Below are 19,881 nucleotides of genomic sequence, written 5' to 3'. Positions count from 1 at the left end.
CCCATTCCATTTCATATTTATTCATCCCTTTATGAAAAAGTGTTTGCTATATTCAGTGAACGAGATATGTTTTTCTTTCGGACCATTGGTAAAGTTTTCGTTACCTCATTCACAATTCCTAATACCCTTTTTGCCAAGAAGAATCTCAACGCCTGTATATTCATACTAACACATACAAATACGCATATATATATATATATATATATATATATATATATATATATATATATATATATATATATATATATATATATATATATATATATATATATATATATATATATATATATATATATATATATATATATATATATATATATATATATATATATATATAGTACATAAAATCCCTGTTCTGACCTCTCACCATAACTAAAGCATTTAATATGAATACCAAAGATGCCAGACAAAATTCATAGATGTAAATTATAATATGCCATCAATTCTTTTTAGTCGTTTTAATCAAACCATTTGGAATAGAGTAAATGAGTTAAATAAGTTTTAAAGAAAATAAAAGTAGAGATCCAAACTCTGGCAATTATAGTCTAGGAAATAGTTTACAGTTAATAAAAATACCTAAAGACTGTTCAGGCCCGAGGAAAAGAAGATTGAGGCACAGCCCAGAGAGATAGAATGACTTGAGATTCGAGGTAAAGCAGAAGCAGAAAGTATGTGCCAAACCTTTTATGCTCATTCTCTAACCCTGTTGCAAATTATAGTGTACCACTCGTGTGTCATAAGATCGTACATAGTAACGACATTTCTCTTTTTTGTATATATTATCCTTTGTATCTTCGCTCTCCCCTCGCACTGATAGCAACTTGTATTAACCTGTCTGCCTACTCCAGTTTGACAAGAAACAGCATGTTTGTATTTTGTGACCTTCTTACCGGGACCTAGTGTGTATATATACTCGATGTGTCTGTAATAAAGTTACTCAGTTGCATTCATCTCGCCTTTGACTCACAACCTACTCTTGGCCAGTCACATTGGTGAAGAGTAGGTTGTGATTCAAAGGCGAGATGTATGCAACTGAGTAACCTTATTACAAACATATCGAGTATATATACACACTAGGTCCCAGTAAGAAGGTCACAAAATACAAACATGCTAGAAAGATTAATACAAGTTGCTGTGAGTGCAAGGGGAGAGCAAAGATACAAAGGATAATATATACAAAAAAGAGAAATGTTTTCACTATGTACGATCGTGTGACACATGGTATATCGAAAAGACCAGAGTTTCTAAATAAAGTTTTGATATTATAGTCTTTGCTGCAAGGGAGAGATTTTGGTGAAGTGAGATTATTGGCCTATTTCAAGTAAAGAATACTTGAACTACATTTTGACATTCATAGCAGAAACTAAAGAAAAATCATTACACAAACTGACATTGACATAACCGTAGTATATGTCTATAAATTTGCCGGTTTGTTTAATTTCTACCGTAAATATGTATGGAATTAATGTTTCGATAAATGCTTCGCAAGATCGAAAGGTATGGTGCGCTATCATCGAAATTGCTAGCTAAACTACATCCCTAGTAGGAAAATTAGGATGCAACAAGCCTAAATGCTCTAACATGGTACATGGTACAGCCCGATACGGGAAGGTATTAGAGAGAGGGAATAAAAGTTATGTGAAAGACAACATAAAAATATGTATAAAAAAAACATTAAGATTATTAACAACGTTAGAATAGATCAGTCACAATTTAACTATGAAGGGAGACTTAAGTCAACCTATTCAGCAGAAAAGAATTTGGAGGAAGATTAAACTTCTGAAGTTCTACAACTTTAACCATCATTTTAGGAAGATCACTCCTCAATCTGGTCATAGCTGGAATAAAACTTCTAGAATACTGCGTAGTGTTGAACCTTTTGATGGAGAAGGTAACACTGTTAGAATTAACTCCATGCATAGAACTACGCACATGGTGGTAGAGTATGGGAAAATCTGAATGCAAAGGAATATCAGAATTATGAAAAATCTAAGGCAACGACAGTCCAAGAGATTTATGTTCAGATCGGGGATAAAAGATTTGATTCAACTGCTAGTTTTTTACAAAAAATTACAATGAGTCAGTAGCTGAAGACCAAACAGGAGAACATTATTCAAAATGGAATAGAATGAAAGACATTTCCTAAGGAGAGTTTGTGTAGTTGGAAAAACAGACCGGATGTGTTTCTCAAAAGTAAATTATCAGTCAAGACAGACACCAATAATTTTAAGTAAGTTGCATATAGTTAAAGAGGCATTGTCAATGCAAAGATATTGCGATTGAGGAGCAACTGTGCTCGACCTAATTAGAATTATACTTTCAGCTTTGTTAAGATTCAACTTCATGCCCCATAATTTGCACCATGCACTAATCTTTGCTAGATCTCTATTAAAATATGTTTTGCATGTGTTTCACACACGCTCATGCACTGTAATAGCATTTCCATTTTTTTTGTTTTGTATATCTCGCTCTTCCCTCCCCCCCCCCCACTGGTCGGGCTACTTTTCAATGCCCGATGGATGGTATTTTAGGGGATCTCCCCTTCTGGGTATGTTATGTGGATTATATACTTGTGTTCTTTTCCTCCAAAGAGGAACACCTCCGTCACCATTGCATCATTCTCGACCACATACAACAGCATGGCCCTGTAGTCCGGTGCGACAAGTGTACCTTTGGCGCCAGCAAAGTATCATTCTTAGGGCACCGCATCACTCCTGAAGAAGTCCACCTCCTCATTGAAACGGTAGCAACCATTCAGAGCTTCCCCACGCCGTCGACCGTCAAAGCACCAAAAGAATTCTTGGGCATGATCAATTATAATCACAGTTCTTACCAGCCATCGCCACTAACTTTTGACCCTTCCGCCTCCCTCAGGGTCAAGCCAATAGACCTGAATTGAGGTCCCCTTCAAGAACGGACCATGTGCAACGCAAAGAATACCCTATTGACAACTGCTGCTCTTAGTTTTCTCATGCCATATGCTCCTATCCTTCTCTCCCCTGATGCCAGCGACATTGCTATTGGTACAGTACTTGAGGGGGTCAATGGCTCGTCACACTTATTGGCCTTCTTCAATAGGAAAATTTCCAAGCCGGAATCAGCCTACTCTACATTTGACCATGAATTGCTGGCGGTGCATTTGGCTGTCCGTCACTTTCGTCACTTCATAATAGGTACGCCTTTTGTCATTAACATGGACCACATACCTCTGATGCACGCCTTCATTTGGCAGTCCAACACCTGGCCCGCCGGCAAGGCCGACATCTCTCCATCATGTCTGAATACAATTGCACCCTTCAACACGTCCCTAGGAAAATTAATCTTCTAGCCCATGCTGTCAAGAAACAAACTGGCCGGCTTTCACTTGGTAATGGATACCAACACCTTAGCAGAAGCCCAACAAAAAGATCCAGAGTACCAAGCATGTAGGACATCCTGCTCATCCCTTTGTTGGGAAGACATCACCCTCAACAACTTTAATACCATCCTTCACTGTGATGTCAGTCTTGGTAGACCACAACTAGGGATACTAGCCCCCATGTATTGTCAGGTGTTTGATTTCATTAATGTCTTTTCATCAAATCTATCGTGCTGATTTGCTGTACAGCAATTGAAGATGAAATTCATTTGGCATGCCATTACTAAGGATGCTAAAGATTGGGTCCACACCTGTACTTCATGCCAAACTTCAAAAGTACATCGACAGACGGAATCAGGGGAGAGCACCTTCCCTCAATATCAGTGTCATTTAGCCCACATTCACATCGAGGTAGTAGGTCCCCGACCAACATCACCTGGATATAGTTATCTGTATACCGTCATTGATTACTAAACTCGTTAGCCTGAATCCATCCCCATGCAAACTGCCCTGTCCACCATTGTATATCTGTCTTACTGTCAGGGAGGATAGCAAAATTTGGTATCCCTGAGTATATTACTTCGGACAAGGGTATCACTTTCTCGTCTCAATTGTGGACATCATTATCAAATCTCATGGGCATCACTCTACATCAGACAACCCCATGCAACCCTTCAGCCAATAGAATGGTTGAACGTTTTCATTGCACACTCAAAGCAGCTTTGATGTCCAGATGGAATGGATCCAACTGGTTTACTCAGCTTCCCTGGGTCCTCCTGGGACTAAGGATCATTTGTAAAGATGGCCGGGATATCTCGGTAGCTGAATTTTTTCCATCAGCAACATCCTCCGACAATCTCCAGTGCCTACATCCTATTGTTGGAAAATTTACTCCATGCCAACAGACTTACAAGCTCCTAGCGGAGCAACACATATTGACAGATTTGCACAAGGCATCACATACTAGAAAGCCACTGCTAACGCCCCCTTACACGTGCCTTTTCCTAATGATCCATCGCAATCCGAAAGTTTCTTTAATTAACATTCGGTGCAAAGAAGACTGTGTCCCCATTGATCACCTTAAACCTGCGTATCTCCTACAAGATGACCCGCCTACAGTGTACCTTTCCAAAGCAGGGTGCCCTATTTCACATGTATGTCTTTTTTAGTGGTGGGGGAGCTATGTACTGCACGTGCTTCAATCACACTCATACACTAACGGTATTTCCTTGTTTTGTAAATCTCGCTCTCTCTCCACACTGATAATAAAACCTGTTTAAACTTGCTATTTCATGCATTAGCTAGTTTGATTTTTTGTGATGTTCTTGGTCGTCTGTACTTGTACAGTCAGCGTCAAACTTGATGCAACAAATTTCAGAGTATTTCGTTCGATATTCACTAACTGGCAACTACAATGCGTATCTCAAAAACTTTTTTTTTTCTGACATTGAAGGCTCTATCAATCAAAGTAAGCTAACATATGATGCAAACATATTTCATCTATGACATATATAAGAATCATAAGAAAAAAATAATGTAATAGTAATTATTTCAAAGAATAGTAATTACTTCAGACTACAGAAACGTAACAATTATAAGATTTTCGTTCAACACAGGATGACCAACATTACTTATTTATATTTCAAGCAGTGTGGAAACAAATATTCAATATCATACCGAATTACCAATTATGTTAGCGAAGATGTATGAAGCCGTGCAAGTATCAACTAATTATAAAGAGAATATATTCGTTACATTAAACATAATCATCCATGAATGGACTTAAATTCAACAGAGAAGTTAGGACTCTACTTCAGCTTTGGCTTCAGTTTCGACCAACAACACAAATGTGACATTATTTACCCAACTAATGAATTACCAGCCATGGCCTACTAATGGGTGGGAGGGGGGGGGGGGGTTGTTGCCTAATATCCTCATCGCCAGTTAGTAATACTAGGGCAGGGGCCATGACCCCAGCCCCCACCATCAACCGTAGTCGCAGCCTTCGGACGAACACAGCGATTTTTGAAAGAAGAAAGTTTTGCCTCCAATTCCCCCGTAGAGTTGCCAATTAGTATTGTTTAGTATATCATTATCATACTTTTTATCTGATAATAGGTGTCGGGAATTTCGAACTGATCATTCGAAATCCCCGCCATTTAAATTCACAAACGCTGTGTTAAATTGCGGCAAGGCTGGAAGATCTCGCAGGCATTTCTATGAATGAGCGCTGCCCATTATGTGACAGTAATGAGGCGTAAATTTCTACCACCTGGCGGAGAAGGAGTGGGTATCAGAGAAACAAAGTCTTTGTTATTTACAATTTACGAAAATGATATTGTATTCATTCATGCAGGCAAAATTATCGATGTATATGTTTAGAGCCAAGGACTCGCTAGTTTATTAGATTCTGGAAAATTACGGCTTTCAGCTGAAGTATTGAGTTTATCCTTTGATCTAGCGTAAGACTTTAACTGTTTTTCTATATTGTATTCTATAAAGAAACTCAATTAAACCCCTTGTTGATTAAATAAAGTGAGAGTTCCCGCGCATTTTACAAGGACCCTTTAATTAGTGCGGGAGACAGTAGTTTTCCTTTGAGCTATGCTGAGCAAGGCCCGGCATTCCTGCCTAAGCCCCGAACAGCTTAAGTACCGTCTATGAAGTTGTAGTGTGTCTCTCTGCCTCTGGCTCCTATCTACTGTCATGCCAGGTCGGTTCCTTTGTCAGTGTGAGTTATGTACATTTTTTATGTCTGTAAATTTGTCATCCCTAGGATTAGGGATTTGATTTATGCCCCAGATGATGCCTGCAGGCACCGGTATGTCATTTACCATAGAGTCATTACAGTAATATTGTAATTTCGCCTTGTTTAGTTCAGCCGTGGACTTAGAGTTTTCCGAGCACATGTTGCAAACATCCTAAGGGTTACCGTGTTCCAAGGCCATAAGAGCCTGTATTTGATTAAGTCAATTTCTTGTCAATGTCGAGTAACTGTGTGTGCAGTAAGGTTGAAGACCTAACTTTAATTTTGCGTGATGTTTCTAAGTAAACATTGGCTTAACCGCCCGTGATGTCCTTTAGATTGTATTAGCGTGATTTGTTACGATATTTTCAAATGATTATTTTTGTAATAAACCATCTTTTGTGACCATATTTTATTGAAGCCCTCCTGAATTGTTTTAGAAAGCGAACCTCTTCAAGGTCTTATCATCGGCCCACTCCATCGGGCCTAGAATCATTACAGTTTTAAACAAGTCAGAAAAAAATTCCCGACATTTGGTCCTTCGAACCGGATGATAAGTGCTTTCTAGAGCTTACAAGGAGATTCAGTAAGATGTGATCTTTAGGGTAGCCCTAGTAGGACACAGTCAGCTCCCCCCGAATCTGCTACAATATTCTGATAACGAGATAGAGATTTACCGAAGGCCAGAAGGTCTGGTCAGTCAGTTTCTAGACGATAATTTGCAATATTGGCAGAGGAGGTACGTGCTAATCGTGTTGTACCTGGGTGGAAACGACCTCACAACCGATCACCCCAAAACCGTTTGGGATAATTTAAGAATCCTGATTGAACGCTTGAGGGAAATTTCTCATATTATTGCCATCTGTGACGCCGAAATTAGGGAGTATCTACCCGACTATAGATTTGCCATTAATCTAGTTGAATATATTAGCAAAGTAAAAAATTTCAATGAGAGAATCTTTAAGTATTGTTCGAAGAGACATCAGTACGGAGTGAGACACCTGCCAATGAACTCCATTTTCATCAAGTCATTCGTAACGCATTCCTTAATCGTTTAATGAGGCTTATCAGGAGAGAGAGGGAGACGAAACAACTAAAGCCCTCAGTGTCCCGATGTGTGACTGACCACGCACGCCTTTAGTTTTTGTGCCCTCTATCTCCATAACGTAAAGAAAATTCTTTTATTTCCTAGTTTGCCTAGTTGAGTTAAGAGTCAGTCAAAATGGCAGTGGCTATGGTTGTACACATCGAGGCATCGATGTGCCTCATAGTGGACTTACTAGTCAAAACGCAGCGCTTGTTGGTTGAAACCTACTCGGAATCTGTGTACCAGAATCTGGTCACACAATTGTGAGAGAAAGAAAGACAGATAAGAGACCTGTATAAGAGACAATCAGTCAAACTAGAACCTGGTTTAGATGCCCGAATCAGGCACGTGTTAGAAGCTGTGCGAGCTTCTACGCTTCTGTATAACCGAATAGATAAAGTGAAAGTCACTCAGACAGGGATTGTTTCCCTCCCCAAATTGAAACCGCTTCCTCTCCCCACGTTTGAAGGGAAGTGCAAGAATATTCTTCATATCGAGAGCGCTTCACGATCCACATGGATCGAAGAGCAGATTTGGATGACGTATCCAAATTTACGTATCCATTAGGGACTTTAGGCAGGGATCCGCTTAGGATCTTAAAATCACCAAGTGTAACCGTCGCGAACTATAAGATAGCGTTGGATCTCTTAGACAAACTATATGGTAATGTCCATCAAACGCTCGTAATTCTACATAGAAAGTTAGCTAATATCTTTGTACCCTCATTAAATCCTGTAGAGCTGAAAAGATTTCGTTTTGAATTAACGATCATAATCGAGCAGATCAAGAGGCTAAGTAGTAATGATATAGACCATGGCATGGTTATGAGCCTCATTAATCAAAAATTGTCAGAAGGGAAACTCTACAGGAAAGTAGTTGAACATCTGAGAAAGTGTGATTACACACTAGACAAATTCTTCGACACGATCGATTTCATTATTTGGATGCTCAAGGACGATGCCTTGCAATGAGGAGATAAATTTGAACCTGACAAGAGAGTAGATGTCAGTGTAAGAGCGAAGTCGAAACCAGTTCAGAATAATTCTTGTCCCTTTTGTAATGAACGGCACCCGCCTTACGGATGCTGCCGAATAACTGACGTGGCTGCCAGAGGTCGCATTTTGCTAAGAAAGGGCCTATGTTTTAATTGCATTAATTCTGGTCACCGAAGTGATAAGAATTGTAAGAATTGTAAGAATTGTAGTGGTAACCACAACACAGCCATTTGGGATGATTATAATCCGAGAAACAATTGCAATCAGTTCCCTCCACTTCAGCCCCAAGTAATAGTTATAGTAATTATAGCACTAGTAAGTCTACAACGTCCCGCTCCGTAGTAAATGCGACGCCTCGACAGCACGAAACAGCCCCCCGTCCATCTAAAGATAAAGTAGAACCCAAGCAGTGCAAAAATGCAAAGGTTACACAGATGTCCAGCTTGGACCTCACATGTACAATCTTGCCTACGGCTATGGCCGAAATCAATCACAAGCAAGGGAGTAAGCGAGTCCGCTTATTTCTTGATAAGGGAAGCCAAGGAAGCTTCATCTCTGCAAAAATTGCGAGGCAATTAGGCCTACCGGTGGTAGGGAAGGTAGCGTTGAACATAGCTCCGTTTGGCTCAGCAGAAATAAGCGGATAATATGATGTCGTAAGCTGTAGTGTGGAGATAGGAAGAAGAGTAGTACGAATGAAGTTACTAGCGCACGAGAACGTTGACATCCCAATACATAATGCCGGTTATGTACGAGTTAGACAGCATCTGTTAAGTATGGGAGTCACGATGGCCGATCCAGAGAATAAGTCCGATAAGTTGAAAAATGTGCGCATTTTAGTAGGGGCTGATTATTTTAACTGCTTCATCATAGGCATCGAGAAAGTTGATGGGATAGATTTTTTTCTGACCCATAATGGCATGTCGCCATATGGGAAAGTGCCGCAGTGGCTGTTAGAAAGCCGAAAGATCGAACATGTGAAAACGCTCAGAGTCTGTAGAATTGCGAGTGAATCAAACCAGTTTGACGTAGATAAGTGGTGGCGTTTGGACTGCGTTGGCATCGCCCCATCAGAGAAATATACTGTCCGCGAAGCGGAAGCCATGCGAAAGGTATAGCAAAGTGTCGTAAAGAAGCCTGAGGGATATCAGGTTAGCCTATCATTCGGGTCGGATGCTAGGCCAGATACGAACTATCGAAACGCTGTAGCGCAGTTAGAATCGTTGCAAAATGAATTTAGGAAGGACAGGGAATATTTTGATCAGTATCAGGGAGTGATAAATAAATATCTAGAAGCAGGCTTTATATCAGAAGTAAAGAAACCCAAGATTGAAGGGTATTATATGCCACATTTTGACATTAAGAAAGATAGCCGCACGACCCCCCTCAGAATCGTGTTTAATGCCTCATCAAAATCTAAAGGTTGTAAATCTTTGAATGAGTGCCTCTTACCAGGCCCCAATCTAGTAGAAGTAGCATATCATTTGCTTATAAAATTCAGATTGAACGAATATGCCGTGCTAGCTGACATCAGCAAGGCCTTCCACCGTGATGCCAAATACACACGATTTCTGTGGCGTGAGGTAGCAGGTCGAGCGCTCACCTTCGCCTTTACAGTCGTGGTATTCGGCATCACGGCAAGTCCGTTTTTGTTACAACAAGTTTTGAATTGTCATTTTGAAAAGGAAGGAAGGCCAGATTTGGCAAAGTAATTTTATGTAGATAATTATCTCAGTACTTTCGAGAATGTAGAGAGCATGAGGCAGGAGCATGAATCTGTCAACAAGATCTTAGAAATGGCTGGTATGCCTTTAGAAGGGTGGGCGTCCAATAACTTAGCCTTCGATAGCGAGAAGAAGTGCTGTGAGCCAGTGAATGTGAACGTACTTGGGCTGCGATGGGCCCGAGACGTCGATCAATTGTGCGTGAAAGAGAGTAAGAGAATCAGTGAATTGGGGGAGGGAAGGGTACCTACGAAGCGTAGGGTACTTTCCCTGTTAGACTCCATTTATGTTTCTCTAGGCTTGATAAGCCCATTGTTTGTTCAAGGAAAGCTTTTCCTCCAGCAACTATGGGAGGATAACGTAGGCTGGGACGACGTGTTAAGGAAAGAGAAAGCTAGAGAAGTGGGTGAGATGTTGTCTGAATTGAAAGCGGTAAGTAGCATCACATTTCCAAGAGTGGTAGGCAAGAAAAATTTAGAGCTCCATGTATTCACCGATGCCAGCAGCAAGGCATACGGTGCAGTAGCATATATCAGAGACAATTGTAATCAAGTAAGACTACTCACTAGTAAGATGAGAATCACTCCCAAGGGGATGAACACGTTGACAATCCCCAAGCTAGAACTATTAGCATTGTTGTTAGGCTGCAGATTAGCTAAGACACTTTAAGGGCTGATAGAGCCACGAGAGATAGTCATGTGGACCAACAGTAAGGTCACGATGGCATAGGTAGCATCTCCTGATGCCAAAGACAATAAGAATATATTTATATCTAACAGAGTGGCGAAGATTATTTTTCTTCATCAGGTTTGCGATTTCAGTCTCAGCTATATCCCGAGTAAACAAAATCCTGCCGATGTCCTGTCCAGAGGAGCAACAACTCAACAACTGCTATGGTCCTTCCCGTGCTACTCGTGAACTCAGGACCCTCTTTGGTAGAGGGGTCTGGAGTTCCTGAGTAGTACGGGAGAGCCTGTACCCTACCAAGAGGGTGATCCAACCAGTGTGAGAACCGTAGTAGCGGCGGTGCAAGAATTAAGGGAAGAAATGAGGCCTGTTCCCCCAGGGGAGATATGGGAACTTCTACAGAGGGAAGTAGAGTTCCAATTCTTATTGAGAGTTACTAGGCTAATATTGAGATTTGCCAAATTAAAATAGGACCCGTTTAGAATTGTTGCCCAATTAGAGCAAAAATATTATTTGCCTACAGTCTATGCTTACTTGGAGGGTGAGGTCAGATCCCCTCGTGAAGTCATTAATTTTGTCAGACAATAAAATTTAGTACTAGATAATAAGTTGATTTGCACTAGGGGATGTGTGTCCCAAGTAGAGAAAAGGAAACATTTGATTCTTTTGCCAGCTAAGGGACGCTTAGTTAGGGCTTATCTAAGATATTTGCATTGTTTGCATTTACATTGTAGTGTGAATACACTAATGGGTATCTTCTGACAGAAATGCTGGTCGCTGGGCCTACGTTCCATTGCAAGGCAAATTGTACGGCAGTGTCCAGAATGCGTGCTAGCATTCCAACCCCTGTTGAGACAGCCACCACCACCCCGCCTACCGAAGGAAAGAATCAGCTTGACGAAGCCATTTACTGCAGTCGGAGTGGACCACACAGCGGCCATACAGACCGAAACGCAGCCAGGCTACATACTGATCGTAACATGCATGGCCAGCAGGGCCGTGTACGTCGATTTCTGCCCCCTCCCTGGAAGCGGAGGAATTTTTTTTTTGGCCTTGCATCGTTTCTGTGCTACCCATGGCGCCCCGTCTTTCATCACATCCGAGAATCATCAAACGTTTAAGACTGCCAGCAACCTCCTTCAGGGACTTTATGAAGGGGATGAAGTCCAGCAGTTCCTGAGGAGGATTGGAATCGAATGGCATTTTCAGATGCCCCGTGCGTCTCGGAGAGGTGGTTTTTTTAAGCGCCTAATCGGAATGACGAAACATACCCTCCAGATAGCCCTCGGGAAGAAGTACCAGCCGGAGGCTCGCGTCCTAACGTTAGTGAAAGAGGCAGAGGCAGTAGGTAATAACAGGCCTCTAATGTACAGCGGCAACAAGTGCGAGGATGAGGTCCTAACCCCCTCCCATTTAGTGCGAGGACACATTGTAAACCTAATGGCACTGATCTTACCAGACAATGACCTCAATGCGACCTTCACCTCCCGGAGGCTCCGTGATTGTTATTTGAAGTTGACAGACACTCTGAAAGCCTTCCGATAGAAGTGGAGGAAAGAGTATTTAAGTGCCCTGAGGGCCAGACACGACTGTCGATCTGGGGAACCTTCCAAGCTGCACCCCAGAGACATCGTGCTGGTCAAGCAAGACAATCAAAAAAGGGCTACGTGGCCCCTTGGACGTGTCGTGGAGACATATCCTGACGACGACGGAGTCGTGCGTTCGGCCAAGGTGTCGTTCGAGGATGTCGAGTCCCTGCGAGCTGTCAGCCACCTGGTTCCCCTGGAGATTTCCCCCTCTGATGACGATGATGGTGTTGGAGAAGAGACGGCGGTGATGGTACGAGAAGACGATGGGGACGGCGACGTCGAAGACAAGGGTGCATACAGTTTGCCAGCAGGACTGCAAGGGAACATTTTGACGTCTGGGGACAACCAGGAGATAGTTCAGGCTACAACATCTCGACAACAAGCCACAGAGGTCTTAGGTAGTAACGAAGATAGTAGAGGTAATGATGGTAACGAAAGTAGCGATACCAATACGGTAAGTGAGAGTAGTGAAAGGCGTAACCTTGAAATATTGAGTGCTAGTGCCTTAGAATCAGAGACGTCGGGCAGACATGGACGTTCTGCACGCCCATTGAGAAAGACTGCTGCGAAGCAGCGAGAGCTAATGAAACGATTAGTTGAGAATGAAGATATAAAGTCATAGCTGCAAACAGTAAAAGAAAACAGGAGTATCCCTCATTCTGGTAGGTAGGGAGGGTGGACAGAAGTAAGTGTAGGTGAGTTTGAATCCACAGAGGTTGGAAGTGTGTCGGGTATAGAGTACGGGAATGGGAGGGCCTCTCTCGTATGTACAAGACTAGCGTTGTACAGAACCAGCCCCCCCCCCCCTCCCCCTAGAGTAATTGCCAAGGTGTATTGGCTGTTTGGGAGTGGTAATTCCATTGATTGATTAAGGGCAGATTGTCTTATGAATGTATATATATATATATATATATATATATATATATATATATATATATATATATATATATATATATATATATATATATATATATGCTTATTCGATTTATGATTGTGCATGTATACATTACTTATTGCTTATTGCTTATTGCTTATTGAGATAGTATTACAGGCCTATTGCCTATTGCCTTTCTATTGATTGATTCATGCATGCCATATGTGTCTGGGTACATTTATATATATTACTGCCATTATGTGTATATGCCTGCAAGAATTGATTGCCCCGGGGTAATATTATTTCTCTTGATGTATATTGTGTGTGTACACCGTTAGAGTCGTTTTGGAGCGCTAAGCAATGAACCTAACCGAATCTTCACAAATGTTGTGTTAAATTGGGGCAAGGCTGGGAGATCTCGCGAGCTTTCTATGAATGAGCGCTGTCCAATACGTGACAGTATTGAGGCGTAAATTTCTACCACCTGGCGGAGAAGGAGCGGGTGTCAGAGAAACAAAGTCTTTGTTATTTACAATTTACGAAAATGATATTGTATTCATTCACGCAGGCAAAATTATCGATGTATATGTTTAGAGCCAAGGACTCGCTAGTTTATTAGATTCTGGCAAATTACGGCCTTCAGCCAGAGTATTGAGTTTATCCTTTGATCTAACGTAAGACTTTAACTGTTTTTCTATTATTCTATAAAGAAACTCAATGAAACCCCTTGTTGATTAAATAAAGTGAGAGTTCCCGCACATTTTACAAGGACCCTTTAATTAGTGCGGGAGACAGTAGTTTTCCTTTGAGCTATGCTGAGCAAGGCCCGGCATTCCTGCCTAAGCCCCGAACAGCTTAAGTACCGTTATGAAGTTGTAGTGTGTCTCTCTGCCTCTAGCTCCTATCTACCACCATGCCAGGTCGGTTCCTTTGTCAGTGTGAGTTAAGTACATTTTTAATCTGTCTGTAAATTTGTCATCCCTAGGATTAGGGATTTGATTTATGCCCCAGATGATGCCTGCAGGCACCGGTATGTCATTTACCATAGAGTCATTACAGTAATGTTGTAATTTCGCCTTGTTTAGTTCAGCCGTGGACTTAGAGTTTTCCGAGCACATGTTGCAAACATCCTAAGGTTTACCGTGTTCTAAGGCCATGAGAGCCTGTACGTATTTGATTAAGTCAATTTCTTGTCAATGTCGAGTAACTGTGTGTGCAGTAAGGTTGAAGACCCAACTTTAATTTTGCGTGATATTTTTAAGTACACATTGGCTTAACCACCCGTGATGTCCTTCATATTGCATTAGCGTGATTTGTTATTGTATTTTTATATGATTATTTTTGTAATAAACCAACTTTTGTGACCATATTTTATTGAAACCCTCCTGAATTGTTTTAGAAAGCGAACCTCTTCAAGGTCTTATCATCGGCCCACTCCATCGGGCCTAGAATCATTACAGTTTTAAACAAGTCGGAGAAAAATTCCCGACAATAAGTATTAATAATTAACTGTAGAACAACAGAAGACCTTTTCCATTTGAATGATCAATGTTACTTCCAATAATTCTTTATAGAAAAAAAAATTCTTCGTAGAAACATTTGCGGCAACGTGTTATCAATTTTCACCGTTGATAGCAGTAGGCGGGCCGCAGGCTCCTAATGCACAAGCAATGGATAATGTGATTTGTAAATTACCTCTCTACTTTCATAGCATTGTACCGAAGGTTATCATGATTTCTTTTGCTAAAAAAAAAAAAAAAAAAAAAAAAAAAAAAAAAAAAAAAAAAAAAAAAAAAAAAAAATTATTTTAGCAGCTAATTAAATGAAACTCAAATATGACGCAAAATGGTTTGAAAAATAAAATCCAAGTTATATGTAGGCTATGTTTAACGAAATGGTTAGGCCTATTTCAACAATCAAGGAAATATATTTTCCAGCATATTATATAATTAATTGAGTTGTTTGAATATGTAGATGGCTGAAGCTTAAACATTAAACATTTTCTATTGATTAGGTTTCATTATCATGAGCTTTATAAATACCTTCTTGGTTTACCACAATCTATAAACTTGTTTAGTAGTAATACGTTAAAAACGTATCGCTGAATCTTACTCTTGGGTATCAGTAGCCTATATAGGTTACATAAAAAGATATACATTTCATAATTTATTTTGTATATATATATATATATATATATATATATATATATATATATATATATATATATATATATATATATATATATATATATATTCAAAAGAACCACAGGGAGAGTGAAAATAGGAAATATTAGATTAAGTCCTGACCATTTTCCTATTTTCATTTTCCCTGTGGTTCTTTTGCATTTGAGCATGATGTTTCTCTGTACTTTTTACGCATGCGTATATATATATATATATATATATATATATATATATATATATATATATATATATATATATATATATATATATATATATATATATATATATATATATTCAAAATGTGTGTGTGTGACGCTCCGGCTCTCTAGCATAATTCAAATATTGGATAATCTAAAATCTAAGTAAACGTGTATATAACTTGTAGTTAGATTTCTTCTCACACCAACTGGAGTCATAATTATATTTAATTTAATCAGATGCTAAACTTCTTTGGGCTTTACAAAATGAAATCATAATAGTTTTTGATATAGCGCTATAAAAATAATTGACAATCATATTAGGCCAATGGTCATGCGCTCGGTGGTTGCTGCTGTCACTGAATGATGAACTCTTGATATCACACATTGAGAGGCGCATATGTTTCTAAGGAGAAATAATTTTATTTCTTTTAATCAACAATTATAGAACTAACACTGACCATTCACTAAGGAAATGGTTTTACAGTTAATCACTGATACTTATTTTCATATAAAGAGCTAGCCTACGTACCATGCATTTTGTAATTTGTTACATCAGATTTGACGCCGACTGTACATAATCTCTTAGTAAGTTTATTGAAGTTTAGTTGCATTCCTCTTGCTTCTCTGCTATAACCTAAGAGCTCACTAGTACAGAGATTCAGTTACCGCTTGTTTTCTAGGGAAAATTACATATCATGAAAATATGATATGAAAAGTAATGAGCCGAGAACACTACCCTGAGAAAGACCATACATTAAATTCCTACATTTACAAAGGAGCCTATCAACAACTGCTCTTTGTAATCAATTACTTTAAAATTCAATAATGATGCAAGGATAAAAGACCCACCTACTCCCATTTATCATTATTATTAATTGCCAAGTGACAACCCTAGCTGGAAGAATAGGATGCTATAAGCCCAGGGACTCAATCAGGGAAAATAGCCAAGTGAGGAAAGGAAACACTGGAAAATACATTATTCTAAGAACAGTAACATTAAAATAAATATCTCATATATAAATTAGAAAAACTTTAACAAAACAAGAGGAATAGAAATAAGATAGAATAGTGTGCCTGAGTGTAGCCTACCCTCAAGCAAGAGATCTCTAACCCAACACAGTGGAAGACCTTGGTACAGAGGCTATGGCACTACCCAAGACTAGAGAACAATGGTTTGATTTTGGAGTGTCCTTCTCCTAGAAGAGCTGCTTACCATAGCTAAAGAGTCTCTTCTACCTTTATCAAGAGGAAAGTGGCCACTGAACAATTACAGTGCAGTAACCCCTTGGATGAAGAATAGTTTGGTAATCTCAGTGTTGTCAGGTGTATGCGGACAGAAGAGAATATATAAAGAATAGGCCAGACTACTCGGAAATGAACCGTAACCAGAGAGAAGGATCCAATGTAGTACTGTCTGGTCAGTCAAAGGACCCCATAACTCTCTAGCAGTAGTATCTCAACGGGTGTCTGGTTTTAAAGCTTGTAAAAACGGCCTCACAATTAACACAGTCGAAGGAGCACTAATATCAAGGTCAATCATACGAACTTCCTGAACATAATTAAGGGATTTATGTACAGCATTGGGACTGCAAGAAGTGCCTCACATTGTACGTATTGAACTAGCAAGCTGTCACAATAAAATTTCCTTTCTTTAATTGTCCTTTGATTGGTTATCTAAATAAGAAAAAGAACTAGATTATTTTACATCAATGATTGGCTGACTATATAATAAACAATCATAACAATTCTCACAAGAAATAAACTAGTTTATGCTTGGCCAGAAAAATCTAATAAAAAATGGCAAACATTAGTTTATTTTCTATTCCTAAGCATGCCGAGATGTTTCCTTTTATTTTCCTTGAGAATCTATGCTTATTAATGTACTTGATTGTCCATCTAGTCTGTGTTCATATAGAACAATCACAAAGATTCCTAGGCAAAAGAAAACTGTTAAACAAAAAAATACAATAAAACTGTGGAAAATAAAGAAAACGTCAACGTATCGATGAATGTTTATGAAACATAGACGATGATCACTAACTATTGTTGTGTTTATCTTACATCAGCTAGAAAATGGATTGAATGTACAGTTTAAAACCAATGGCACTGCGTACAGTGTAGTGGAGTAACATGAATAGTGTTACAGTAACAAGTGGAAATCAATGAACACGTGATCTTTAGATGTGACAATTGCTGTCGAGTCATTCCGAAGACTCATGACTAAGATCAACATGACGGAGGAAGTCGCTGAGAAATTCAGGAAGATGAATGAATAAATAAAAGCTGAGGTTAGACAGGATAAAAGCAGTTTCAAAATCAGAGGGAACAAAATATGCAAAGAAATTAAAATATAAACAGAACAAAGCATAAATGAAAAAAGAATACCTATCAGTGATTCGTTCGATTTGAATAGAATTCAGAAAGCTCGTAAAAGATAAACACTTGGAGGTTTCCTTCAAAACAAAGTAAAAAAGTTGAAAAAATAAGAAAAAGAAAGAAGCTTTAAACAGAGAGAGAATGAAAATAGAACCCGGAAGTTCTTAATAGTAAATGTCCCAGATTGGTGGCTGAAGAAAATATAATTGAATACCGAAAATAATTATAACCTGAGGCTAAGACATCTTGGGAAAAGTTGCAAATTAATTCAAAAGTGTTGTTACACGTTATACAGTGGCGTAGGGAGTGGGGTAGGCAGGGCATCACACTCCCAAGTGACATGCGATAATTGTACTAATTACAATAAAACTATAAGCAGTATTTAAAGATTGCCAATATTTATTTCAGGGAATGTGAGTAAATCTGGATAGGAACATACAAATTCAAATTGAATTACGAGTATTGCCACGATCTGCGCTGTGAAGAATTTCTTGGGTGTAACTAATTACTGTATTATCTGCAAGTTTCATGTTAATATACTTTGAATGTTATGAGTTGAGACACAGTTCTATAATATACTGTATCCAGTATTAACTGTTAAATGTGTATGTGTGTGTGAATTGTGAATTCCGTTTTTAAAACTAGATCTATGTGTAAAAAAAAATCTGGCTTATGACCTTGGTAACATCAAGTGAAAAAAAAAAACGGTAATTAAAAAAAAAAAAAAAAAAAAAGCTGAACGTTATAAGAAAGAGAAAAAAATTAAATGTGTGAACATATATAGGAGCACGGCCAAATATACAGACATGAAGAAAGACGTTATGTATTTTGTAGAAGGGAATTGATTGAAGAAGGAAAAGGAACAATGACATACTTAGTGTAATTATGATTTGACGTTCAGAAAAAAAAAAAACATGCATGTACAGGTACTATGCCAGCTCACAAGACCAACTAAAAAGGGTAAAATCGACAACCTAATGGATGGGCCCACTGGCAAGTGGGATTATAGCACTTGCAATGCTTATTTCACAATGCTATAATCTCTTCCGGAGTTTGCAAAGCAGGGAAAGTCTACGAACAATGTGGCATCAATCCACCTACCCATAACTAAGCCTACAGAGATACGTATTGTACATGTTCCATTATGCCAACATGAAAAATGACACGATGCCTTTTACGACTTAGCATGAGGCCAGAAAATAGTTCTTCTATGTATTAGCTTCATCATATAATTTCCATTATGAATTATTAATTTTTTCTTTAATTTTTGATGGTTGGGGTTGTAAATATTTCAAGAATTAGTATTGCAAACCTTTAGAAATGTATGTATATATGTATTTATATGAACGCATTATTATTATTATTATTATTATTACTAGCCAAGCTACTACCCTAGAATACTGTATAGTATTGAGCCTTATGATGGAGAAGGCCTGGCTATTGGAATTAACTGCATGCCTAGTATTAGGAACAGGATAAAATTGTCCAGGGAGATCTGAATGTAAAGGATGATCAGAGTTATGAAAAATCTTATGCGACATGCACAATGAACTAATTGAACGACGGTGCCAAAGATTAATATCTAGATCAGGAATAAGAAATTTAATAGACCGTAAGTTTCTGTCCAACAAATTAGGATGAGAATCAGCAGCTCAAGACCAGACAGGAGATCAATACTCAAAACAAGGTAGAGTGACAGAATTAAAACACTTCTGAATAGATTGATAACCGAAAATCTTGTCAAACTTTCTCAATAAGCCAATTTTTTTGTGCAATTGAAGAAGACACAGACCTATTGTGTTTCTCAAAAGTAAATTTGCTGTCGAGAATCGCACCTAAAATTTCAAAAGTCATACATATTTAAAGAAACATTATCAATATTGAGATCCGGATGTCGAGGAGCCACCGTCCTTGACTTACTTACAATCATACTTTGAGTTTTGCTAGGATTCAATTTCATACCCCATAATTTGCACTATGTACTAATTTTGCCTAGATCTCTGTTAAGGGATTCAGCAACCCCAGCTCTACATTCAGGAGATGGAATTTATGCAAAGAGAGT

General features: G+C 38.9%; 1 protein-coding gene across 1 annotated transcript in view; it reads right to left on the bottom strand.

The window, feature by feature from the left end:
* LOC137615285 (xanthine dehydrogenase/oxidase-like) overlaps window positions 1-19,881 on the bottom strand; it is a 194,477-nt gene that overhangs the window by 171,565 nt on the left and 3,031 nt on the right. The gene's annotated exons all lie outside the window — the stretch shown is intronic.

Source organism: Palaemon carinicauda, chromosome 21, assembly GCF_036898095.1.
Source record: "Palaemon carinicauda isolate YSFRI2023 chromosome 21, ASM3689809v2, whole genome shotgun sequence".
Taxonomy (NCBI): domain Eukaryota; kingdom Metazoa; phylum Arthropoda; class Malacostraca; order Decapoda; family Palaemonidae; genus Palaemon; species Palaemon carinicauda.
This window is presented reverse-complemented; position numbering and strand designations above follow the sequence as displayed.